This window comes from Mustela putorius, unplaced genomic scaffold (genome assembly GCF_011764305.1).
Source record: "Mustela putorius furo isolate JIRA1106 unplaced genomic scaffold, ASM1176430v1.1 tig00003853_pilon_pilon_pilon, whole genome shotgun sequence".
Lineage (NCBI taxonomy): Eukaryota > Metazoa > Chordata > Mammalia > Carnivora > Mustelidae > Mustela > Mustela putorius.
Window position 1 is genome coordinate 80,400,231 of NW_025422005.1, and position 25,750 is coordinate 80,425,980.

Sequence of the window (25,750 nt, forward strand, 5' to 3'; positions counted from 1 at the left end):
TATAAAAAGTAAAATAGTTTGACTAAGATTTTTCAGCGAGGAAGTGGTGGAGAAAGTTTGTAGTTGCATGCTTAGAAGTTAGTGCCTCAAATTTTGATGAAATCAGAATCCCCTGGGCTTATAAATACGGAGTTCAAAGTCCAGAGGTAGGGCCTCTGGCACAGTGTAAAAAAACAACGTAAGTATATTACAAAGGATGTAGTTTTCTTTCATCTGCCCACTCTGCCATTCCCAGCAATGGCTTTAACCTATGAATCTCCCCTCATACTTCAAAGAAGATGTTAGTGCCTCAGAAATTACATCCAGATGGGGAAATTTCCAGAGCCAAAAAAAAGGACATTATCTTGTCGTTGGGTCTTTCTTTTTAAGGGTGAGGAAACATTTTCCTGAACTCGTCACAGACTTTCTTTCACACTCTCTGGCCATATTTATATCACTTACTAACTCATAAAAGCTGGTGGAGCATGGCATATAGCTACGTGTTGTATCTGGCTATTTGATGAAGGGTGGGTACTGAACACAATGGTCTCTTGGAGAGAAGGAAGTTGGAGAGGATGGTAGAGGAGAGATGATTGTTGGTTAGGCAAATAATAGCATCTGGATTGCTGTGAAAATACCGTGCCCAGGTGACTTTGTAACCTGACACAGGCAATGCAGATGTCAAGCATATTAATAATTACTAGACTGCAGGTCTCAGAAGACACTCTTGCCTTCTCCTTTACCCCATCACCTCACTTGTGTAATTACCGGTATCTGTAGGAAATACCAGCTTGACCCCGTTGGCATGCAGCTGGAATGAATGAGGATGATGGAATATTTAGGGCTGCCAGTAAACAGAGCTAATCAAAGAGGGAGGAGTAGCAGATATTGTTTGAAATTATTGCTTGAGTTATTTTGAATTAAGGCTAGGGTCAAACTGTTGGGTGTTTCTGACAAGGAAGTTGAGTGCAGAGAGGAGCTGGGTGGCAGGCAGGGACAGGAACAAAGTTGGGAACTCCTGAACAAAATCAATCTCTGCTGGTCTGTGACAGGCACAAAATATGTAGATAATCAAGAGGTCAAGAAGCTGTACTGGATTAATCAAGAAAGGCAAGGCTGAATGACAAGAAGCAGGAACTAAAATTTCTCTTGGGGAGTAAATTGCACTGACCACATAGGTTACAGATGCATGGAAGTAAATTAGTGCTATGAAAACATGAAAAATGTATTAGTAATTGACAAAATGAGTAATGATATTGAGCCGTAGCCAATTGTAAGTAAAGTCTGTCTGGGAAGTGATGTGTATTATCTTTTTAAATCTATTTTCTAAAGCTTCTGTGGCAAATATCTATTATTCATGATATTAAAAAAAGTAAAGATTATTTTACACTGTTCAGTAGGATTGTGCCTGTTAATTTTTTCAACATATTTAATGAGCACCTGCTATGTGCTGGATCTAGGTACAGGGGAGCTTGTATGGATAGGACAATAGCCTAGACAAGAAACTTAGACTGAAAGATGATAGTGTAAGTAGAAGACCATTTGAGAAGATTTCAGATATATTTTATGGCTAGAGTTATTAAATCTTGTTGATGGATTAGATATTGGGAATCAAGACTGCTCCTAGAATTTTGGCTTCAAAACTGGTTGGGTGGTGTCATTTGCTAAAAATAGATGGACAGGAGGAGAAACAAGCTTTTGTGGGTAGACACAGGGGAGGAGAGGATGAAAATGAAGTGTTCTGTTTTGGTTGTTAGTTTGAGTAGTCTGTTAGACATCCAAGTGATTATGTCAAATAGGTAGTTTCATGCACAAATCTGAAGCTTGGGTCAGAACTAGAGGTATAAATTTAGAAGTCAACATCTACATAGCACTGAAAGCCACAAGACTGGGTAAGATCTCCTAGAGAGGGAGTCTAAGTCAGTCCTGTGCAATAGAACTTTCTTCAACAATGGGAAGATTTTATGTTCATGTTGCTTACTATCTATATTGCTCATTGGACACTTGAAATGTGGCTAGTGAGATTGAGGAACTGAATCTTAATCTTACTTATTTTAAATTATTTTAAATTAAAGTACACACATGTGGCTTAGTGTCAACTACATTGGAGAGCTCAGGATTGAGAAGAATATGGGGTCATTAACATTTAGAGGTCTGATAAAGGAGATTTAGCCAGTAAGGAAGATAGAGAAGGGAAAGCCAGGGAGATAGAAAGAAAATCAGGAAAGAGCAGTGTCCATAAAAACCAAGAGTGGAAAATGATTCAAGAGTGGGAGTGCAGTCAGCTATATCACATGCTGATCATAGCTGGGATCAGATGACTTGAAAACACATTTGTCAGTGAGGATCTAAGCAAAAGCAGCATTGAATCGTGGTTGTAGAAGGCAGTTGGAAATGAGAAAAAGAGAGAATGGGAGATGAAGAAAAGCAGTGTCTATAGACAATTATTTCAAATTTTTCTTTGAAGGGGAATGGAGAAATTAGATGAGAAATGAAGGAGAATTTGGAATTGAGGAAACTTATATTTTAAGATGGAAGTTACTGGGCATAATCATTTGAATTTTATAATTATCCAGTGGAGGAAAATTGATGCAAGAGAGAAAGGGAACGAGAGTAGAAACAAAGCTCTTCAAAAGATGAAGAGGGTTGGAATATACAGCACAAGTGGAGTGGTTGGGCTTTGACAGGAGGGGGGACCCTTATCCCATGGTAACAGGATATAAGGCAGGGGTATAATGCAGGTACTGGGAGGCTTACAGAATTGGTGGTGAATAGATGAGGCTGTGGAAGTACGGGATACAGAGTGTGAGAGGCTCTAGGAGAAGTTAGAAAATAATCATCTTGAAAAGTAATTGGCATATTTATCAGGATTGGTGTAGGATTTCTGGGCAGATTGGAATGCCCATTTGAAGCTTGTGATAATAAATTTAGAGATAAATCAGTCAGCATAATTTTATGTCTTTTTCCCCACTGGAAAAGGGAAATAGTTGGCTTTAACCAAAGTTTGATTTTTGACAGGTGACTGCATTAGTGAGATAAGATTCTTCTCAAAGGAGCAAGGTCCATGGAACTTTCTCTGGACATGGTAGGAGAGTGGATGACTAGTGACAGAATTTAAGGTCGGGATTGGAAGCCTAAAGAGGGTTGAAAAATTGCAATGAAAGAACTAGAGCCTCTGAACTTTAGAGATAAGAGGTGGCGGTCAGAGGGTGGGATGCTCGAAGTCAATATTGTGTTATTACTGATAGTAGTTTTTAGGGCATAACTGTAAGAATGGATGAAAAAGATACCCGGGCCCCCACATGGATGCCGGAGTCACTAAGGGGTGGAGAGGAAGATGAGCTCAAGTTTTCATAAAGTAAGAGTTTGAAAGATGATAGCAACCAAAAAGAACTTGGGGCAAAAGCAGGATATCTTCCATGAGTCCCTCAAGATTCACTCTTCTCTATGCCATGCAGCCATGGGACCTGAAACTTATGGATTCAGTCAGCGGTTTCCTTGCTGTCTGGTTCTGGCTGAATTTGGCCAATGGGGAGCCTCAGCAGATCTGATGTAGGGAGCCTGTGTCCCTGAAATGGGGGAGAGTGGTCTCTGCTCTTTAGCATGGCTTCTACACCTCTTTCTCCAGGGCCCCAGATCTCCCTTTCTTTCCTTTTTCAGGCCAAGGGGTGATGACAGTTCCACTGTTACTAGCCCTCAGTGACTGCACTATCCCTTGTGCCTTCCTTCCCTCATTCATACTTGTGCAAATCACCCCTTTATTAAATCATCCTCAACTTGATAGAAGTGTGCCATCTATTTCCTGTTGGGGTGGTATAACTGCATGACAAGAACTTCAAAGGAGCTGGAGTTTTTGAAAGAAGGAGAAAATAGTTTGGAAGCAGGGATGTGGACCAAGAGTTATCCCATCTCCTGTGGGTATGTGAGAAACAAATGGCCTCCATTTGAGAGACCTATTAAGGAGCAAGTCTTCAGCTTCTGCAGGGAAGTAGAGAAATCATTCAAAATGAAGTTGAAGGTACAGGGGAGGTTTGCAGGTGACAGAATAGGAGATCCAGAGTACGTCGTGAAAGGGTTTGAAGGACGGTGAGGAATGAGAGTTGGGTCAGATTAGGGGATTTTAAAAGTAACCATGGAGATAAGAATCAGGATGATAATGGCTAGTCTGGGAGGCTTCAGGGGCTTGGAATAAATAGGGATGAGGGCAGCCTCTCAGTTCATTTCAGTTCAACTCTTTGAGTACCTAGTATGTACAGCTCACTGGGGTAGGTCCTGGTGTACAGTGGTAAGGCAGTAACAGTTAATACCCTAGCAGTGACTCAACAATGAGCCTGACTATGTGAATTGCATACCTCTTAACAGGGCCTCCTAGAGAAAAGCCACCCAACCCTTGCTTTCATGGGCTACCTTGGAGTGTGGGCCACTAGGGACCCTGGCATGTAGGCACCTTACTAACAGAGGTCAACAATCTTCAGTCCTAATGAAGGTAGTAAAGTGCAGATAAAGACTGAAGCTCTTCAAGAGCCAGGAACACCACTTTGGTCAGCATTATGTGTGCCTGTGAAAAGGTAAAGCTAGAAGGGAGTTTTTAGTCTGGGCCATAGACAGAACTGTGGCTACCAGTTCTCATGGTTGTATGCCTTACCATTAAAGATCTTCTGGAAAGTGTAGGATAGGTGACACAAATTGTCCCAGTAAAAGCCAAAACTATAGACAAGACTTCTTTTTTCCTTATCAAATATACTAATAGATGTTTAAGTTGCAACCTTTTCCTGGATAAAGCCACTTGCTAGGATTCCTTGAATGCTAACACTTGAAGGCTAAGGCCATTGTTAATATTTAATTGGCATTGACTGTGTACTTACTAGTATGCTAGGCACTTAGAACTGAATAAACTAATTTTCATAATAACCCTATTGAGGTAGACATTATACCGATCCCATTTTTACAAATGAAGATATTACGGTACAGAGAGATCATTTGCTCTAGGTCACAAAGCCAGGGATTGGCAGTCAGGATTCCAAAAAGCTCATACTCTTCCCTTCTACAGTATCATCAAAAGAATTTATCATATACTTATACCAGCTGTTGTGCTATATATTAAAGAAAGGAAGATAGAAATATACTTTACAATGACTGACTTTTCCTTTATAAAATTAGAGCTAACTAGGAGGCAAAGGATTTTTAAAAAGTGACCTTTTCAGGGGCACTTGCCTGGGTCAGTTGGTAGAGCATGTGACTCTTGACCTAGGGGTTGTGAGTTCAAGCTCTGTGTTGGGTGTAGAGCCTACCAAAAAAAAAAAAAAAAAAGTGACTTTTTCATTATTCAGTTAAGAATTGCTTTTCTGTTTTCTAGCTTTTTATCCAAGTGCATTCTAAAAGGATACTAGATTAAATAGACATGTCTGTCTCTCTGTCTCTCTGTATATAATCACTCTTGATTCATGCCTTGTTTAAAATAAATTTACAGAGCAATTACTAGATTTTATTCTTTTATTTTATTCTTTTTATTCTTACTAATTTTATTCTCTTTATGTTCCTTTATCTCAGGTACATCTTTCCAGATATTTATAAATTCAGCTCCAGCCCTATATACATACAAACTGCCTTATCAGTTCCAACTTTAGCAAGACATTGAAATCTTATTTAAAAATACATTCCCAGGGCTGCCTGGGTGGCTTAGTCAGATGGGCATCTGCCTTGGGCTCAGGTCATGATCCTGGGGTCTTGGGATTGAGTCCTGCTTCAGGCTCCTTGCTCAGCAGGAAGCCTGCCTCTCCCTCTGCCTGCTGTTCCCTCTGCTTGTGCTCTCTTTCTCTGACAAATAAATAAATAAAATCCTAAAAAAAGAATTCCCAGACTGTCATAGTATCATACCACGTCATACTGTTTATTAATGACAACCACAACAATAATGGCTCCTTTAATTTTCAGTTACCATATTTTCAGTTTTAGACCTATAAAGTCTGCACTAAACACTGTCTTTGAATCTTGCAAGTTAATTTTCTCCTCATCCGAACCCTCCATCCCCGCAAAGCCTCTGCCTGGCATGCCTATCAGGTCTGTCTTTTCCTCACTGTACACCTGCCCTTTCTACCCTGTCTTTCCCAGATCCTTTTTTGCTGCCACAGAGCTCTTTGTCCTTGGTAGAAACACACTGATGATACCTCTCTCTTATCGGACTATACTCTGTTCCTGTGAATTTCAGATGCATGATAAAACATGCAGACTACCATTCAGTAGGCATTTATAAACTTTCTCAACCACCACTCACAGCCTCCTGTGAACTTAAGTACTATTATTATCCCCATTTTGTAGGTGAGGAAGTTGAGGCTTTACCACGCTAACTCATCACTGCTGCTGCTTCTTTAATTTGACTTCCTGTGGATGTACTGTGGCCGTCTAGAGGCCTCAGGAATATGGTGATGTTACCTAGGGAGGGTACTTACTGCAGAAAACATCTTACATTAAGAAGAGGATAAGAAGAACGAAATATGCAGATGTGCTACTTAAAGGTTAGTGTTATTTTTCTCTTGCAGCTATTGTGTACATAGTATATAAATACATTTCACCACAGCAGGTAAATTACTCTTGCTGTGCCCTTTACCTGGTTTCTTGTCTGCATTTCCAAGCTTGATTTAATGTCTTGTTCATCTTTCATCAACATTAGGTGCCCTATTTATTGTGAATCCCTTCTCAATGACAGGCTTACAGACAGGCTTGTTAATTTACCAATGACACTTTTTGATAGAAAGCTCAAATGACTTAGCTATTTCCCAGACTTAAGCTTCCCTTCTCCATACCAGTACTCCAGTGGGATCTTTGCTGGTTATATTTGTTTTGGAGTAAGTTAATAGACAACTTAAATGAACCTGAAAAAGTCTTACCACTTTGTAATACTTGATGAATATTTACCTAGGGAACTGTGGAATGCCTGCTTCTTAACTTAGAAATTTAAAAGAATCTCCGAATTTCCCTTTCTGAACAGATGCTGTACACTGAACAAACCTCTTATGGTTGGTGTCCTCCATTAATTATGCCCTTTCTTTCCTGAATCTCTAACCACTCTAACCACTGACTCTCGCTGTGTCTTTATCCTTAGCCTGTAATGCTCAAGTCTCCCCCATTAAAAAATAAAGCAGAATCAATAAAACCCTCCCTCAATCAGTGTGGCTCAGCATAACTCCTTTAAACTACCAGCCAGGCACAGCCCAACCACATGAAAATGGCACTCTAGTCTTTAACCACACCTTTATGCTTTTGCCAGAGTGTTTTTCCATTCCCAGTCTATCTTATGCAATTGGGCTATTTCTTGAAGCCTCTGGTGAGCACAGAGCAAAGTTCTATTTCAGGTGTTGGGAGGTGGTCATCTGAGCAGGTAGCCAGGCAGCCAGTTCTTGGTGGACTCCTAACATATGGAGGTTCCTCTCAGCGTGAAGAGGAAGTGTGGCCCTTTCAACACTACAGAAATAGGTATTGACTGACATAGACCTTGCCCTAGAATGACACTGTCCTATGCATAAAGGATACCTGTATAATATACCGACCCAAAGAGTGTCTGAGTGTTTAAGAGCTTGGTTGAATTTGTGCTGACCTGACTGGTTCCTGCAAAAGGAAACAGAGCCTTCCTCTGATAAAACTTGCAAATAAAGGGGATACATTTGGTTTGCTCTATCTTAGCCAATCTTCCCTGTCAGCCACCACCATATTGTTCTGTAATAACTTTCTGAAAAGACCTAACAAACTGCCCAAGAAAGGAACTTTCAGATGCCTCCTCCCCATTTTGTTGCATTTCTTCTTAATCTCTCGGTCTCCTCATCCCTCTCATCCTTCAGAAATATTCAGCCACTTCCCACTAAAGGATACTTTATCCCTGGGTTTCTTTTTCCATATCCCAATGCCTCAGCTTAATCTGAATGAGGATTTTCCCCCCTCAGTCATTTGGGACTCCAGAGGACAATGGGCTTAAGTCTCATGACTGGGTGAAGGTAAATCTCCCAGTATTGTTCAGTCTTCCCCCCACAGTGATCTCTGTGCCATCTAAAATATAAGCACGTGTTGCAACAGCAATTATTTTTCTCAGAGACAATCCAATCCAATCCTTTCTCCATGAAATATTCATTTTTTTAAAAGGATTTTGGCCTTATGGTATTGGAACAAATATTGCTACTTTCGCTGGCACTTTAAAGAAACAGCACCAATTTTAATTAGACTTTGATAATTCTGGGTTTCTTTTTATGGGAGTTTGGGATGGCAGGGAGTCCTATTTTCAGTTTAATCTGCCAAACAAAAAAGCCCAAAGTTTATGTTTTACTGTTGCTGCTTCATGTCTCTTTTGTCCATTCATATTTATGGATTTATTGCCCCCCTCCTTTGATATTTTAAAGAGGGGGGTTTTGCCCAAACTCCAGCTGTGCCAAGGAATTTTGGGTCCTTCATTTCCACACCCAGCTTGGATCCCTGATTGTCCGATGAACAAGCCATCTATCCAAGCAGAAGTGCAATCACTGACTATGAGACTGGAGGTAGGTAGAGGCACTGTCTCTGGAGACCCCAAGACCCCATGACTATAGGATGCAACCACCATATCCAAGAGTGGTTCCCAACTTGGGAAAACTTGACCAGCCTAATGTGTAGAGCACTCTGCTATGCCAGCTGTTCAAGTTACACATGATATATATGCTGGGCAGCTAGAACTGGGCCACCCTAGTCTCTAGAACCTGATATCCCAACTTGGTCCCTGGAGGCTGCTTCTCATCTTAGTCTACTTGCAAGTGGAGCTAGTCATAACCATCTTATCTCTTTTTTTTTAAGTTACCATCTTATCTCTTTTTTTCCTAAAAACTCAGTGTTCTTAAAAGAGACTAGTCAAGGGGAGCCTGGGTGGCTCACTGGGTTAAGCCTCTGCCTTTGGCTCAGGTCATGATCTCAGGGTACTGGGATGGAGGCCTGCATTGGGCTCTCTGCTCAGCAGGGAGCCTGCTTCCTCCTCTCTCTGTGCCTGACTCTCTGCCTTACTTGTGTTTTCTTTCTGTGTGTCAAATAAATAAATAAAATCTTTAAAAAAAATTATAAAAAAAAGAGACTAGTCCATGTTTGCTATACCATTTTTTTTTTTTAAAGATTTTATTTATTTATTTGACAGAGAGAAATCACAAGTAGATGGAGAGGCAGGCAGAGAGAGAGAGAGGGAAGCAGGCTCCCCGCTGAGCAGAGAGCCCGACGCGGGACTCGATCCCAGGACCCTGAGATCATGACCTGAGCCGAAGGCAGCGGCTTAACCCACTGAGCCACCCAGGCGCCCCTGCTATACCATTTTTCTTTGTTCATTTTCATTTCTTAATTTGCTGCATTCTAGCTTCTCCTGTAGTTATTCACCAGTAACCTCTAGATTTTCAAGTCCAAAGAGCATTTTCTTTCCTAGCCTCTCTTGTCTTCTGTCAGTCAAGTGAAATTTTTTTCTCCCATTGACTTTCATTACTCCCATTTTCTTCTGGTTTTCCTCACATCACTATTATTCTGTCTTGATATTCTTCTTAGTTTTTCTTTCTCTTTCTACTTCTCTTAAAAAAAATAAACTTATGAAATATTTTTAGAAAATGCTAGAAATATGGGGTGCCTACGTGGCTCAGTGGGTTAAAGCCTCTGCCTTTGGCTTGGGCCATGATCCCAGGGTCCTGGGATTGAGCCCCACATCAGACTCTCTACTTAGTGGGGAACTTGCTTCCTCCTCTCTCTCTGCCTACTTGTGATCTCTATCTGTCAAATAAATAAATAAATCTTTAAAAAAAAAAAAAGGGCTAGAAATAATAAAGTGGAAACTTAAGTAACCGCCAGCTAGATTTTCCCTTTCTTGTATTCTTTTTTCACACTGTCATTCTCTTTACCTCTAAGAAACAAAATCCTTATTTGCCCCATTTGGGTCTTTCTATCTCTGAGGGTTCTTAACCTGGGGAATCTTTTCTTCTTCTCATGGCAGATAAATGGCTGCCACCATAACATCTCTTCTCCTCCCTCTGGTGCATGTTTGCTCAGCCGGAGACTCCTTGCCCTCCTTTACAGCTAGGTATGATTTTGTGGGGACATTCTTGCCGATGCGCTGTAACTAGAAGCAGTGAGTACAACTTTGGCCTTACCTTTGCAAAAAAGACAACTTGTCTTGCTCTGCTTGCCATCTCCTTTATGGATGTGTCTGTGACCATCTGTAACCATGGAGATGAGGAAGACATCCTAGGAGAGGGTGGGACAATAAGACAGAAGGAATCTGGGTCCTGAATGACCTCATCAAACAGAGTACCCTGTCAGTCTTGGCCCAACTATTACGTGAGAGGGAAAAATGCTTCTTTATTTTCATTTCTTTACTTCCACTTCCACTGCTTTCTGGGATCTCAGTTACAGCGAGTTAGCCTTTACTCTAATACAAAAATTGATACCTGGAAATGGTGGACTTCTAACAAAGTCTTAAAACGGATAGCATTACTTAAGTGGTCAGACCATTGCCAACAAGGAACGGGCTCTTTCAGGCTGGGAAACTAGTCATTCTTGTAGTGCCATTGCAAGATGTTTGGTAACAATCTCACCTCAATTTGGAAGACTGATCGTGTTTCTTATATCACTGAATTTTACGGGAAGCATTTGGAAAGAAGCAGAGTATGAATGTAATTGTTGCTCATTGGCTAGTTTAGGAAGGTTTTTCAAGAAAGAAATGAGCTCACATAAGAAATGATGGGTTTGCAAGGAAAGATGGAAGAAAATAGAGTGTATAGAAAATTGGGGCCTCACAGGGTTAGAAAATCCAATTATTTCTATGGTCCAAATAGGAGAAGACTGTTTTTGAGACACTTAAATCCCATCCATTAAGATTCCTCAGCCGAAGAGATCTAGCCTTGCAGCAAAGGTCAGATTAGCTGTGTTACCCTAACTTAGTTTTTAAAGATTACCTGAAAGTAGCCACCATTAAAACAATGAGAAGAGAAAGGAGTAAAGCATAGATGCTATAAGAAAGTTTAAGAGCTTGGTGCAGAAAAGAACTTTGGGTATAGTTTCTGTCACATGTAACAGACTGGAGATGAATAGCATAGAAGCCTACAAAGATTTTGAGGAAATTGTACTGCTAAAGAAACCAGAAATCTGACCTGCAAACTGCAAAAGCCAATCAATGTGTCCTCGAGCCATTTCCAGGAAAGCATACTCTCCCAATTTTCACTTAAATTTTGAACCTGGAAGATAATGGACAAGGAGGAATCTCCCGGAGTGTGTAAACCCAGGGGTACTGTGGGTATACCCAAAGACATGCAGATCGGTTAATCAGGAAATTTCTTCCACGGCCAAGGCAGGAATTTCTTCCTAGAAAGAAAACTATGAAGGACTGCTGGTTGTTGCACGTTTTCCATTCTGACCTTTTAGAAATGGAAGTTTTTATTGTGGTTAATTGTATTCCTGCTCTACCATTGCATATTGGGTTGAGTGTGGGCATCAAGTAACTTTTTTTTAGTTTATAATAATTGGACGATATGTAGCCACATCTAGACATAACAGAGAAGGCTGTACTTTCCCCAGTGATACTGGCTTTGAGTTGGCTACAGAAACTGGATACGCCCATGGATGGTCTCTTAGAGAGAGAGGTTGAGATACATGGGAAGAAGAGAGCACTCAAACAGTTGGGTAGTCTGAAAACAAAACAAAACAAAACAAAACAGTTGGGTAGTCTGAAGGATTGAGTGAATCTTTTTGTTTATCTTTGCCTTAATTAATGCAGTCTTCCTGAAGGTTCTGATTTATTTATTCAGAAACTTACCCACCTGCATGTTGACAGCTCTCAAATTTGTATGTCCAACGAGGATTCTCTTTTATGTTCTAGACTTATGTTATCCCTTAACAATTAACCTTTAACCCTTGAACAATATGTATGGGTCCACTTATATGTGGATTTTTTTTTTTATAATACAGTACTGTAAACATAGTTTCTCTTCCTTACAATTTTATTAACATTTTTTCTCCTCTAGCTTACTTTATTATAAGATTACAGTATATAATGCATATAATGTACAAAATATGTGCTAATCAACTGTTTATGGGTAAGGCTTCCAGTTAACAATAGGCTATTAGTAGTTTGGTTTTTGGGGAATCAGAATTTATATGCAGATTTTTGACTGCATAGGGGTTGGTGTCCCTAACCCCCATGCCGTTCAAGGGTCAGCTGTTTTGGATACCTTTGCATGGACTGTCCATAGGAGAAATCTTAATCATAACATGTCTGAGACTGAAGTTCTTTTTACTTCAACAAGTACCTACTCTATGCAATTAATAGTCACAAACTGGGCCCACCTGCACCATACCTGCCCTCTTGCACTGTGACTTTTCTGTTCTTCCCATCAAGGAGTGGACTCTGGATCTCCATCTACTATTATCTGGGTTTGCTTTGTGACTTGCTTTGATCAGTAAAATGCAGCAGAAGTGATGATGTGGGAATTGTGAGCCCAGAGCTGAAGAAGCCTTTGCTATCACTGTCTTGGAAAGCTTCTGTCATCATGGGAAGAAACATGAGCTAGCCTCTTCGAGGATGAGAGGCTATGTGGAGAAAGGTGTCTGGCTGGCATCCAGCATCAACCACCAGTATGACTGGCAATGTAACTTACAAGGCCCTGTAGCCCCCCTGTTTCATAATTATTCATAATCTCAGGAGATAATCTTAAGTAGACAAGAATAGCAGAACAATAAACCACAGAGATTGCATGCCCGTGAAGCTGGCCTTCACCCTGGAGAAACCATCCGGGACCATTGAGCTCTTGCCAAGCTGCCACAGCTGACTGTCACCAGATGAGTGAGCCCAGGCAAAACCAGCAAGTTTCTCAACCAAGTCCAGCCAAAGTGTTGACCCACAGCATTGTTAGCTAGTAAATGATTATTGTTTTAAGCCATGAAGTTTAGTGGTAGTTTGTTTTAGGCAGCAATGACTTAGACAGCCTTATTTAATGATCTCATATCTGGGGTGATTAAAGTCCAAATCATTCAACCTCCCCCATACTTTTCATGTCATCCTGTGAGGCCCGAGGAGTTCTCTTTTACCTCCCTGTGTATTCTCTTCTTGCTTAGGAGCACAGGTTGTGGAGTCAGAGTGTCTAGGTGTAAATCCTAGGTTCTCCCATTGCTAATTATGTGACCTTGGATATATTATTTTACCTCTTTGTGCCTCTGCTTCCATCTCCATAAAACAGAGCTAACCTTATCTTTCATGTTAGGGTCTGTGCAGGTTAAATGAGGTCATACAGGGGGCGCCTGGGTGGCTCAGTGGGTTAAGCCGCTGCCTTCGGCTCAGGTCATGATCTCAGGGTCCTGGGATCGAGTCCCGCTATCTCTCTCTCTCTGCCTGCCTCTCCGTCTACTTGTGATCTCTCTCTGTCAAATAAATAAATAAAATCTTAAAAAAAAAATAAAATAAATGAGGTCATACATAAACAGGGACAAGCACAGTGACCACGCTCTAGAAGTATCCGTGATTATGACAGCCTTGAACGCAGCTACACTGTCCGTGAGATTCAGGATAAGACATGCAGGAGCGTTGTAGAAGACTTTGGGGCTTGGACAGGAGCAGCACTCCCAGAAGAAAGCAGGTGTGGTCCCAGAGGAACTGGAAAGTAGTATGGGCTCAGAAAGTCTAGTTTAGCAGTCAGACATTCCTCCCTTCTGTCCCAGCTCTGCCATTTTCTTTTGTAAGTTATTTACTCCCTTTAGGTCTTCCTTTTGTCAACCATAGAGTGGAGATAATAAAAGTAAACCTCTGAGAACATCATTATGAGGCCAGCCTGAGTCCTGAATGATTAAGTCCAGTAGGTCTGGCTTATAGAGGAAGCCCCATGAGCCTGGCATATAGAATATGCCCCTTACATGATATCTGAAATGTGAGTATTGGCCAAAAAGGAAAGCCAAGATTTCTCTGCAAGGATAATTATCAGGTATAAAGTACACTGTATGCAAGACAGCTAACAGGACATGAGGTAAGAGATCAGATGCCAAGGAGAGGGTAAATAGATGAAGTCTGGAAACCAAGGCAGAAGTGAAACCCTTCGGGACTTCAGTTCCCGCATCAGGAAGTGTGGACGATGTAATGTCTATTTCCTAAACTTCTCTGCAGGCTATATCAGCAGAGCAAAAAATGCTTTAGGAGCAGATTTGGGATTCAAGGGAATAGTTCAAACAAATGTCAGCTTATGTGCCACCAATTAGCCTTTGAGGGTCCCCTTCATTTTTAGGTTGGTTTTTTTCTTAACTCATCAGTCAAGGATCCAGTTACTTATTGAGTACCTTGGAATGCAATGGTGAGTGGCAGACAAGTTTCCTGTCCTCACAGACCTTCAAGCTAAGAGGAGATTCAGACAAACCAATAACTTCAGCACTTTGTGAGAATTTAGGGATCAAGGAAATCTTCCTGGAGGAAGTTAGACTTAATGTGAAACTTGAAATTTAGATGAGTAGGAATTAACTAATCAGGGGAGTGGGGAAAGAGAGGAAGATTCCAGGCCAAAGAACAGCATATCTAAATGCATGGAAGGAAGAGAGAACCAGGAACCTGGGGGAATTTAAAGCAGTTTAGTAGTGCTGAAAATTGAGTTTGAATCCAGAAATGGCTAGAGAAGAGATAATGGTGTGAAATTTATTTACTTTGTTAAGGAATTTGGACTTTATCCTAAGGTTAATGGGAAGACAAACAGGTGTTTATTCGGAGGAGTAGCATTCTGAAAGAGGACTCTATAATGTAGAGAACAGAAGGGGCAAGACAGAAAGTCCACCACCTGATTTTTTAAGTTTTATTGGAACACAACCAAACCCATTCATTTACGTATTTTCTATAGCTGCTTCCAGGCCTTCAGTGCAGAATGGAGTAACTGCCTATCCAGCCCTTTAAGAAGATGTCTGCTGGAGCTCCTGGGTGGCTCAGTCAGTTAAGTTTCACACTCTTGATTTTGGCTCAGGTCATAATCTTGGGGTCCTGAGATCAAGCCCCAAGTTGGGCTCTGCTCTGAGCATGGAACCAGCTTGACATTTCTCTCTCTCTTCCTCTCCCTCCACTACCCTAGTTGTTCTATTTAAATAAAGAAAGAAAATGTTTTTAAAAAGAGAGAGAAAGAAAATGTTTGCTGATCCCAAGGAGACTGTTGCAGTAACTGGGTAAGACAGTGGTGGCCACCTTTGAGGAAGGCAATAGGTACATTGGAAAAGCAGTTGGTGCCAAATCATCAATGACACTGAAGAAATCATGACCCAGGTATCAGCTGGGAGAATCTGTTTTGCTTTTTAACTAGTTAAGGTTGGTTCAGGCCCCTATTACACAACTTTTAAATAAAGCACAGTACCTGCTCATATGTTCTGCCGATTTCCCAGACATCTGTGATTTTAGCATTACCTTGGGCCCTGCTCCTACTGTTGCGTTCGGTGATGGGCTGTGTTTGTTCTGGGTGTGCTGTCTCCATTTCTACTTCTTCTGTCTTCTAGCAGTGGCACTTGGCTTCATGATTTCTTCACTTACCTCTCCCCAACAACCTACTTACATTGTGTATGTGTTTGTGGGTAGGTGTGGAGGCTTGGGGATTACGGAAGGTTTACTAAAGATTTGGAAGACATGAGGGGAGTCAAAGAAATGCAAATAAGGTAGAGCATTATACATTTTAAAAAGTATTTTAGGTATTCAGTGAAGTTCCTCTGTCTTCCATCTCTTTTCTCTTTCTCTTCTCTTCTCTTCCCATTTCTTCCATTCCCCCAGGTGAATTTCTGAAGTAGAACATTTTGTCTTTTATAATCTCATTCTTCAGTCATACCCTCTATTCATAATGACTCATCGAGGTGTTTTCCTCTGAAAAGAATTCTAGCACCAGCTGTTGAGAAAATTGATTTAACTTCACTGTAGGAGCAGGATGTCTTTAAAGCAGAGTAGTGAGAATAGGTTTGGATAATCTGACATGTCCAGCTGGAGTAGCCAGGAAAGGAAGTAATCCAAGGTGGGGGAGAAGGGCAGGTGACCAAGTAGGGAAACCAAGATCATTTATACAAAAGTAGTGTAAATATCAGACATTGAGAGGGTGAGGTTGTAAATAAGAGAGGAGGCCAGGCAACAAGGATAAGGAAATCAACCAAAATATTGTAGACTGATGGTTCCTTGTGAAAAGAGATTGCATCTGAACTATTTTTAGATATGGACCACTTAATACAGTGTTAGACACACACAGTAGGGATACAAGAAGTGTTTGATAAACTGAACCCTTAACCTCATGCCATTCCTGAAATCTGTTTTTTTTTGTGTTCCTGGGACTTTGCTGTCTAAATCAGTCTACTGTGTCTGAACAGATCAATCTACTATGTCTGAACAAATCAGACAACTGAGGTAGAAGAGTATTTAACATATTCTTCCTTCAAGAAGATCTAAACTGTATCTCAGTGTATTTGCATCAAAACAAAACTAGCAATGAACTACTGTTAATATGACCACCATCATTTATTGAATGCCTGTGAGACCGGAGCACCTTAGTAGGTGCTTATCTACCTTCTTTCATTTAAGCCTTGTGGTGACCCTATTATTATACTCATTTGACAGATGAGGAGACTCTGGCTCAAAGAGGTTCTCTTTCCTGAGGTTATGATAAGTGGCAGGTTGCTGGAGTTCAAAACTCTTGATCTCAATAATATTAGTCTTTGCTGTCTCAAACTATTTGCCTTGCCTCCAGTTTCTAAACCTTTGATCTTGTTCCCTTGCTTGTCATAGTTTTATATCCTCCTGAGCAGAATCTGCCAATAGTTAATATGGTGTAATTTCTTTCTCACAGTCCCTGCCTGCTTTAGTGGCTTTATCTTTTTTTTTTTTTTTTTTGAGATTTTATTTATTTATTTGAGGGAGAGCATGAGCGAGAGAGCACAAGCAGGGGGAGCAGCAGAGGGAGAGGGAGAAGCAGACTCCCCACTGAGCAGGGAACCCATTGTAGAACTCAACCTTGAGATTAAGACAGCCGCTTCACTGACTAAACCTCCCAGGTGCCCCCAGGGGCTTTAACTCTGATTGCTCTTTCCAGAAATGCATACTGAGTTCCAAACATCTCTGATTCCTGGAGCCATGCTAACCTCCTCCATGCTTCCAGGGTTTTGTATGTTCTCCCTCTTTCTGGAGTACTCTTCCTTCCCATTTGCCTGGCCTTTAAAACCAGGGATGCTATTTCTAATCCATTTCTCTGGGAGATCTCATCTCTTTAGGTTTTGATTCTTCAGTTAGTAAATTGAGGAGATTTCCTGCACTTGGGAAAGAGGTTATCTGGCAATAATTATGGCTTTGCCACTCACTGGCTATATCATCTTAAGAAAGTTTACTTGAGGGGCACCTGGGTGGCTCAGTGAGTTAAAGCCTTTGCCTTCAACTCAGGTCATGATCCCGGGGTCCTGGGATCGAGCCCCGCATCAGGCTCTCTGCTCAGTGGGGAGCCTGCTTCTCCCTCTCTCTCTGCCTACATGTGATCTCTGTCTGTCAAATAAATAAAATTTTTAGAAAAAAAAAAGTTTACTTGATTTCTCTAAGCCTCAGGATTTTTTTCTTTATAAAATAGTGGTAGTTATTTTAAATAGCACCTGACACGTAGTAAGTACTCAGAGTGAGCTATTATTTTATGGCTCTTATGTGAGTTAAATAAGGTTAACATACGTGATGATCTAGCATGATACTTGTTAGCACACTGTGCTTAGTGATTTCCTACTCTTCCTTCAAGATTAAGCTTATATCCCCCTTGATAATGCTTTTCTATAAGCATTCTATACATTCCACACATGGTTAGCCATGTTGTCAATTGTGCTCACCTACTTTTATTTTCACTGATTGTATCCCATATAATTACTGACCTAGGTTCTCATCTCCTTAGCTAGCCTAGACTCGCTGATGACAGGGACCATTTTATTGTCCACCCAAACCTAGCATGAAATAGGTATTTTATGCATGTTGGTTGATTGACTGAATGAATACATTCATTAGGAAACAAGAAAGGGTCAAGAAACTAATAGTTAGGGGTAGCACTACTCCTGGTACTAGTACTACTGTGTCATGTTTATCGAGTATGATAAAAGTCAGCATTGTGTGCTTGGTTGCTCCTTAACTCACTTAATTCTCACAATAGCGGTATTAGGCAAGCATTCAAATCCCATGAAGATTTTTTTTTTTAAATTATGAAATCTTGTTTTACAGGAAAAGTAACAGAGGCTCAGGGAAGTTAAGTAACATACTCAAAGTCACATGGCTAGCAAGAGGTATAGAAAAAATCCTTACGTCTCAGTAGAACACTCTGTATTGCCTAAATGGTGTTTTTGAGGTCCTCTGACTCTTTTCATTGTCTTTGAGCTATTGCACATCCTTCTGGATTCTCTTGTGGTAGCCTTTCGTCATGTCTGAGCCATTTTACAACCCTCTATGAATATGTTTCTTTCAGATTCTCTTCTGAACAGGTTATGACATTTGGCTGGTTACCTCACCGAATGAGTTAAGTAAAATCTTCAACTTTTTTTTTCCTTTCAATCTGTATCAGACTCATAGTTGTGTTAGCTTTTCCTGAGAATTAACTTTTATCAGACACATAATTGGAATGCAACTTCTAGTCTGACTGACTTCAAGACCCATTTCTGCAACTCCAAGGTCTCCAGCTTCATTGCGTACTCTCCTGGTGAACTTGCTTTCAGATTGCAGCGTTCTTAGTTCTCCTTCCCGAAACTCTGATTCGGGAGGGTTTTTGTTTTTGTTCTTTCTTTTTTTTCCTTTTTTTTTTTTTTTTTTTAACGAGACTCCAGTTATTCTGTTCCAGGTGGTCTGAAAAACACTGCTTTGAACAACTTTTTTAGTAGAAGAAAAAAACACTTGTACAAAGCAAATTATAAACTAAGTTTCAAAGAAGGAGAGAAGAGGAAGAGAGAAATTGTCTGGAGGAATCTGTAAGTTTTGTGAAGAAAGCGTGTCTTAAGACTAGGAATACTTTTGGGGTGCCTGGGTGGCTCAGTGGGTTAAGCCTCTGCCTTCGGCTCCGGTCATGATTTCAGGGTCCTGGGATTGAGCCCCACATGGGGCTCTCTGCTCAGCGGGGAGCCTGCTCCCCGCCCACCCCGCCCCACCACTCCCTGCCTGCTGCTCTACCTACTTGTAATCTCTATAAAAAAAAACAAAAACAAAAACAAAAAACAAGCCTAAACACAACAACAACAACAACAACAAGGAATACTTTTGACAGGGAAAGAGAGGAGGGAAAGACATTCTATGTTTTGGAAGGAGCATGGGCAAAAGCAAGGAGTCAGGAAAATCCACAGCATTTTTGTGAGATGGCTAGTGACTGGATTTAGCTGGACTGAGCAAAGAACGTGAGAGGGAGAATATGAACCATGAGGCTGGAAAGGTAGGTTTGAGCTAGAATGGAAGACTTCCATGCCATTCATTTATTTAATAGACAATAAAGAATAATAGAAAGCTTTGACCAAAAATGAAGGAATAAGAAAATAATCAACTGCAAGTTAGAAGAATCCTGAAGAAGCATGAGGTTGGAGAGATAGAGGCAATCTCTGAATGCCAAGGAAAGGAAAGAGGTGAGATCACAAGGATTTGAAATCTCTTCCCTAACTAATGAATATTTATTTAGGGTCTGTTGTGTGTGAAACATGTGGTACTAAGCACTGGGAGAAGATGGGAAGAGAAGTTATTATCCTGGTATGCAAAGGCTCAAAGATAGAAGTTGCCAGAGAGACATCAGAGATTATCTGGGAAGCTGGGAAGATATATAGGCCTAACCTTGGGGAGTAAAAAGGAAGGGTAGAGAAGGTAAATATATGGAAGATCTTCAGCAAGTAGAATTGACAGAATTTGGTGTCTACATGGGTACAAAGGACTAAGCATGTGGGGAGAATCTAGGAAAATGGAGGTTTCTTGGTTTTGGTGATCAGAGACATGATGACTCTGAGAAAAGTGAGAAAAAAGAGTATGGGGGGGGTGATGATGAGTTCTATTTTATTGCATTTGATGAACCCTGAAACACATGGTAGGATATTGGTAATAAAAATCTGGAGCTCAAGAAAGAAAGTGTTAGACAGGTATTGTGTAAGTTGAGTTGATAGTAGATGCATGTTAGTGTTTGGGAGCATGGGGAGGACAGAGGTAAGTCAAAGCTGAGAGGGCGCCCAAATTGGATGAGGTCATTGCCTGGAATGGGTGGAAGCGAATTGAGCAAAGTTAGTTGCAGACTTTAGAGCTCAGAACTAAGCAGAAAAGCCCATGTATTATTGGGTGCAAAGAGTCATCAAAACTTAGAGATAAGAAGTCAAGGGCTAGGAGAATGCAAGAGCTTATTGAGAAATGAGAGCACAGCAGGGGGATCAAGTTGAAGAATGTGTTTCCCAGGACTTATTTTAGGGATAGTGCTGCATTTGTTTGGAAGAGCTACTTTAGGCAAGCAAGAACTCCAAGGAGTTTAAGCAACAGAAGATGCTCCTTAAAGTCCCAGATAGGGAAGAAGAGAGAGTAGAACACAGAGCTGCGGGAGGCCAACCTACTCCCCAGGAACTCCTTAATTTTAGGTAGATTTGAGGGGAAAAATCACAAACTTCTTGGGAGATAACTTTCTATGGAAACTAGTGGAAGGGCTGAGTTCTGGGTTCAGGATGATGAAGTGATGACAGGGATGTCAGTGAATTAATGCTTTGTACTTTTATATTGATTTCCAAATTCAAAGAATGATTAGTTTTTCTTGTTGTAATGTCATTACACACTGAAGAAGGGTAGATCTACAAAACAAAACCCACATCTATATTGTTTAGGAGACAAGTGGTTTTGATCTTTAGCTCTATTTGTTTGTCCCCTCCACCTTCCTAATCAATATAACAAATGTTGAATATAAACAGCTGGTATTTTTAACTGTTGGTTGTAGCTACTTATTTCTCAAGGATTTCTTGTATAACTAGTGACCAGAATTCATGCAGTTGTTCATGCAGTATCCCGTGATGCTCTTTTTTTTTTTTTAATAAATTTAAAAACATTTTTATTTGACAGAGAGAGACACAGTGAGAGAGGGAATATAAGCAGGGGGAGTGGGAGAGGGAGAAGCAGGTTTCCCGCCCAGGATCATGATCAGAGCCAAAGGTAGCCGCTTAATGACTGAGCCACCCAGGTGCCCTAATTACCACCCCCTGCAATGCTCTTATAATGGGCGTTCCTTGTTGAAAGAATTGATAATTTTATGATCAAGACAGAGTGAATTGAACTTGAATTCCTCTCACCTCTACACTCATACCTCAAGGGACTACTTTCGCTTTCTGTACCAGTAGAATACTGAGTGCATAAAAAACTGCTAAAAGCCAAATCCTGATAGTTTTTAAACTGGTACAGGTACGGGGCATCCTTTGCAAACCAGAGGTCGGTTTCCTCTGTAGGAGCTCTAAAAGGAAAGGCAAAGCAGTTCTTTAAATCACTTGATTGCCTTTTATTACCTTTGGGGAATTGCTCAGGATAAAAATGAGGGGAAGTATATCATTCTTTTGCTCTTTCCCTGTGTTGATATAGATTATCAGTTATGACTCTCCCTGAGCTGTAGAGCTTTGAATTCTGAAAGGAGGTCCTTGGCAAGCTGAGGAAAGGGGGGAAGATATGTGAGGGAGAATACATGCAGAGCACGTGACCTTGGCAGGGTGCGGCGTTAGGTGCAAAGAAACACAAGATAGACACTCTGTCCTCAGGCCACTGAAATTCCAGATATCTTTAGTGATTGAAGTCCTAGAACACAGTTGTGAGACTCTTAGATGTGCTCTGGACTCTAATGGACCATAATATTGCCTTTTCCTTTGGTGCTGGGCTTTGATAATGAGGTACTTGTCCAGAACCCTGCTGGACTTGGGATGAAGACATAGTCTGATTTTTTTCTAAATTCAGAAAATATTTATTGTAATGGAGGTAAATTAGAAGTTGCAGGAACAAGCCTGGAGCAAAAGAGACTAGATGGTGCTGGTTGCTCCGATACAGACGGGGAATGCGTTGTGGGGCAGGAATAGAGTCAGAGGGGACTGGTTTGTTGGAGGGTCCTGTAGCCTCACGGAGAGATTGAGAGCCACTGCAGGTAGTATTCCATCTGCAGACTGGTTATTGCCAAAGGTACAAATTCTGAAGACTTCAGCTTAGATCTAAATATTTAGGGAGTAAAGCAAGTTTCCTATTTACATCAAAAGAAATAATTTTTATGCTAAAAAATTTGGACATTTTCTTTCAATTTGGTGTATATAGTATTTTTGTGAAATGCTTGATTTATGTTTTTGAGGGGTGAATTCATTGATTAAGTTAAATATCCTGATCATCTTTTCGTTATTGATATCGTAGTTTCTAATATGTTATAGTAATTGGTACTAATGGTAAACATTTTCCTTACCCCACAATCCATTTCTTCCTACTTTTTGGTTCTTAAACATTATGTTAGCATTTGGGGAAATGCCACATGTTGTTGTGAAACATATTTGACAAAATTTGAAGATATTTAATTGTAACAGTCTTTCAAAACTGTTTTTTATGTTGTCTTTTCTACCAATGAGAATTTTAAAATCTGGGACTAGAACCATTCCTTTCCTTGTGGAAAATACAATTCCACAAGATGATTTCTTTTTAATTAAAACTTATTTAAAAAAATTCATAGTATATTGTAAAGTATATTAAAAGTATTTTGAAAAGAGATGGCAATTTTTTAAAACTTCCTTCCTGGAGGGCAAAAATGTGTTGTTTTTACCAAAAGGAAAAGAACACAGACCTCAAGATTAAGTGGGAGATCTGAGTGCAGATATACATTTTCTTGATGCTTTTAACTTTGTATATAGTGTGTCTAAAAACAGGAACTTAATGATGAACATGATTTAGATGTATGGGAGTGGATTCATTAGAATAATACTATATTGTATGAAAAATCATCATAATGACATTAAGAAATCAATTTGATTGGGACATGTAAGGGGGATAATATATATATTAAAAATGGTCTCACAAAAATTTCTCTTGTTTTTCTCTTTTTAGTAATTTTTAGGATAAATCATATGAGTAGTACATGTGAACATATGTGACCAATGAAGTAGTAAATTTACATCACTACAGAAATTTGATTTGGAATTGAATATGTTTGTCCGAGGATGGATGGGGTAGGAGATGTTTATACTAAGGAATATTTCTAAGTTCTAAAATTATATTTCGCTATAAGGCCCGAGGGAACGGCTTATGAATTATTCAACTATTGACTTTATTTTTTAAAAAACATACTTGTTCATAGGAATAGGTTAGGGAATATTCTGATTTTCATCATGATACATGGGTTTTTCATGTTTCAAAACATCAAGTATAAATTTTATTTTATTTTATTAATTTTTAATTTTTTATAAACATATATTTTTATCCCCAGGGGTACAGGTCTGTGAATCGCCAGGTTTACACACTTCACAGCACTCAAATTTTATTTTGATAAGCGATAATACACTACTGTTACCCGGTTAAGGTCTATCTGCCTTGTTAATGAAGTGTTTGAGATCTAGAATTAAAAAAAAAAAAGACACAGCTTCATAAATTTCCTACTTTCCCCCAAAGTGATGGTGGGTAGTGCCAGTGTGAAGAGAATGTAGTGAGAAGTAAATGCTCCAAAGTCAGAGTAGTGGGAAAATAGAATAACAATCTGTCTCTGGGATGAGGTTGGTTAATTTCAATTTACATATCTTATATGAATGAGGGCCATTTATAATGTGTACAGGTCATTTTATATTTCTTTTGCTGTTACTTGTCTATTAATGCCCTTTTTCTCTTGACTGGTCTTTTTCTCCTCAATTTCTAGAAACTTGTTATTTATTAAGGAGATTAGCCCTTTACCTGTGATTTGAACACCAGATCTTCTTTTTCCCGATTTGTAATTTGTGTTTCAACTTTGTATATGTTATTCTTGTTATTTTTTGACCTCATAATGGTTTTTTATTCTTAGTTAGATTTATTAATATTTTGTACCTTCCAGATTTTGAATCATAGTTAGAAAGACCTTCCGGTTCCAAAGTAAGAAGAGAATTCAGCCATATTTTCTTATAGTACATTTGAGTGTTCATACTTTAAATATTTGACCCATTTGGAATTTATCTCATGCAATATGAGATATAGATTTAACTTAATTTTTTCCAGATAATACACATTTATTAAAAAGTCCATCATATCTCACTGATTTGAGATACCACTTATTTGGACCTATTTCTGGGTTTTCTATTCAATTCCATTAGACTATTCAAATGGCAATCCCAGAATGTTCCATTATTGAGTTTCTATAATTTTTGTTTAAATATATAGAAAGCTGTTCTTCCTTTTCAAAAGAGTTTTACTGGCTATTCTTGTTTGTTTACTTTTTCTTACAAGCTTTAGAATCAACTTGTCATATTCCAGAAAATAGCCTCTTGGTATTTTCATTAAGATTGCAATAAATTTAAAAATTAAAATATAAGGGAAATTGACATACATTGACTTTTCCTAAAAGCATGGTCCGTCTTTTCATTTATTCAAGTCTACTTTTAGATTCTGCAGGAACATTTTATTAAAGTTTTCCTCATACAAGCTTTGCATATTTCTTATTAAATTTATTCCAAGGCACTTTACATTTTTTGCTGTAATTGTAAGGGGAGTCTTTTCTTTCATTTTGTAAGGGTGTATGTGCATATATGTATGTATTTATATATACACACACATATATACACATTTACATATATTTCACAAATTGTCATAAATTAATTTTGTATCCTGTTTCCATACTTAATTTTCTATTGTTTATATATTTTCTCAGTTGATTTTCTTGGGTTTCCTAGGCGTATAATCATACAATCCACAAAAAAATGACAACTGCATACTCTTTTTTCCCAATAGTTATGTTTTTACCTTCTCTCTTTCATTAGTTCCCTTGACTGATACTGCAAGTATCTCTGTATTAGCAGTGGGAGGGTGGGTATCCCCTTGTTCTCTTCTTGATATGAACAGGAACCCTCCAATATTTCCCTATTCAATCTAAACTAGCTTTGAATCTTAGAATTAATTTCTAGTCAGATGTTACTGCTTTGCTCTACCTGGAAAACTGACAATTTGGTCCAACAGTAAGGTCCATAAATATTTAGCAGTAATGGATTGGTAAAATACATTATGGCACATCCTTTGAATGGAATAGTCTGAAGAATTACAAAATAATGTGTATGTTTTAGTCCTTTTTGTTATTGTTTAAAAAAAATCAAGGTATATGCAAGTATACATGGAAGGTATCTGGGAGGATATTCAACAAACTGGCTTAAAAGTTGTAAATATATTATTGCAGCGTTATTTAAAGTAACCAAAAATATGGAAGCAACCTGAATGTCCACTGATAAATGAATGGATAAAGAAGACGAGGAATATCACTTAGTCATAAAAAAGAATGAGATTTTGCCATTTGTGACAACATGAATGGACCAGAGGGTATTGTGCTTAGTGAAATAAGTCAGATAAAGACAAACAAAAGACCATATGATTTCACTTACATGTGAAATCTAAAAAAAACAACCAACCAAACAAAGCAAAACCAGATCCATAAACACAAAGAACAAACTGATGGTTGCCAGAAGTGGGGGTGGGCAAAATGGGTGAAGAGGAGTGGGAGAGGGACGCCTGGGTGGCTCAGTGGGTTAAAGCCTCTGCCTTTGGCTCAGGTCATGATCCCAGGGTCCTGGGATCGAGTCCCGCATCGGGCTCTCTGCT

General features: G+C 39.5%; 1 protein-coding gene across 3 annotated transcripts in view; it reads left to right on the forward strand.

The window, feature by feature from the left end:
• Positions 1 to 25,750, forward strand: part of TLCD4 (TLC domain containing 4) — a 106,652-nt gene that overhangs the window by 1,179 nt on the left and 79,723 nt on the right. Inside the window, exons 1-3 of one of the 3 annotated variants that reach the window (XM_045064887.1) lie at positions 4,229 to 4,547; positions 6,298 to 6,494; positions 8,367 to 8,504. The gene's annotated coding sequence lies outside the window, so the exon portion shown is untranslated. Of the gene's footprint in view, positions 1 to 4,228; positions 4,548 to 6,297; positions 6,495 to 8,366; positions 8,505 to 25,750 lie in introns of those variants that run through there. The other 2 variants (XM_004752548.3, XM_004752550.3) reach the window with 2 other exon arrangements.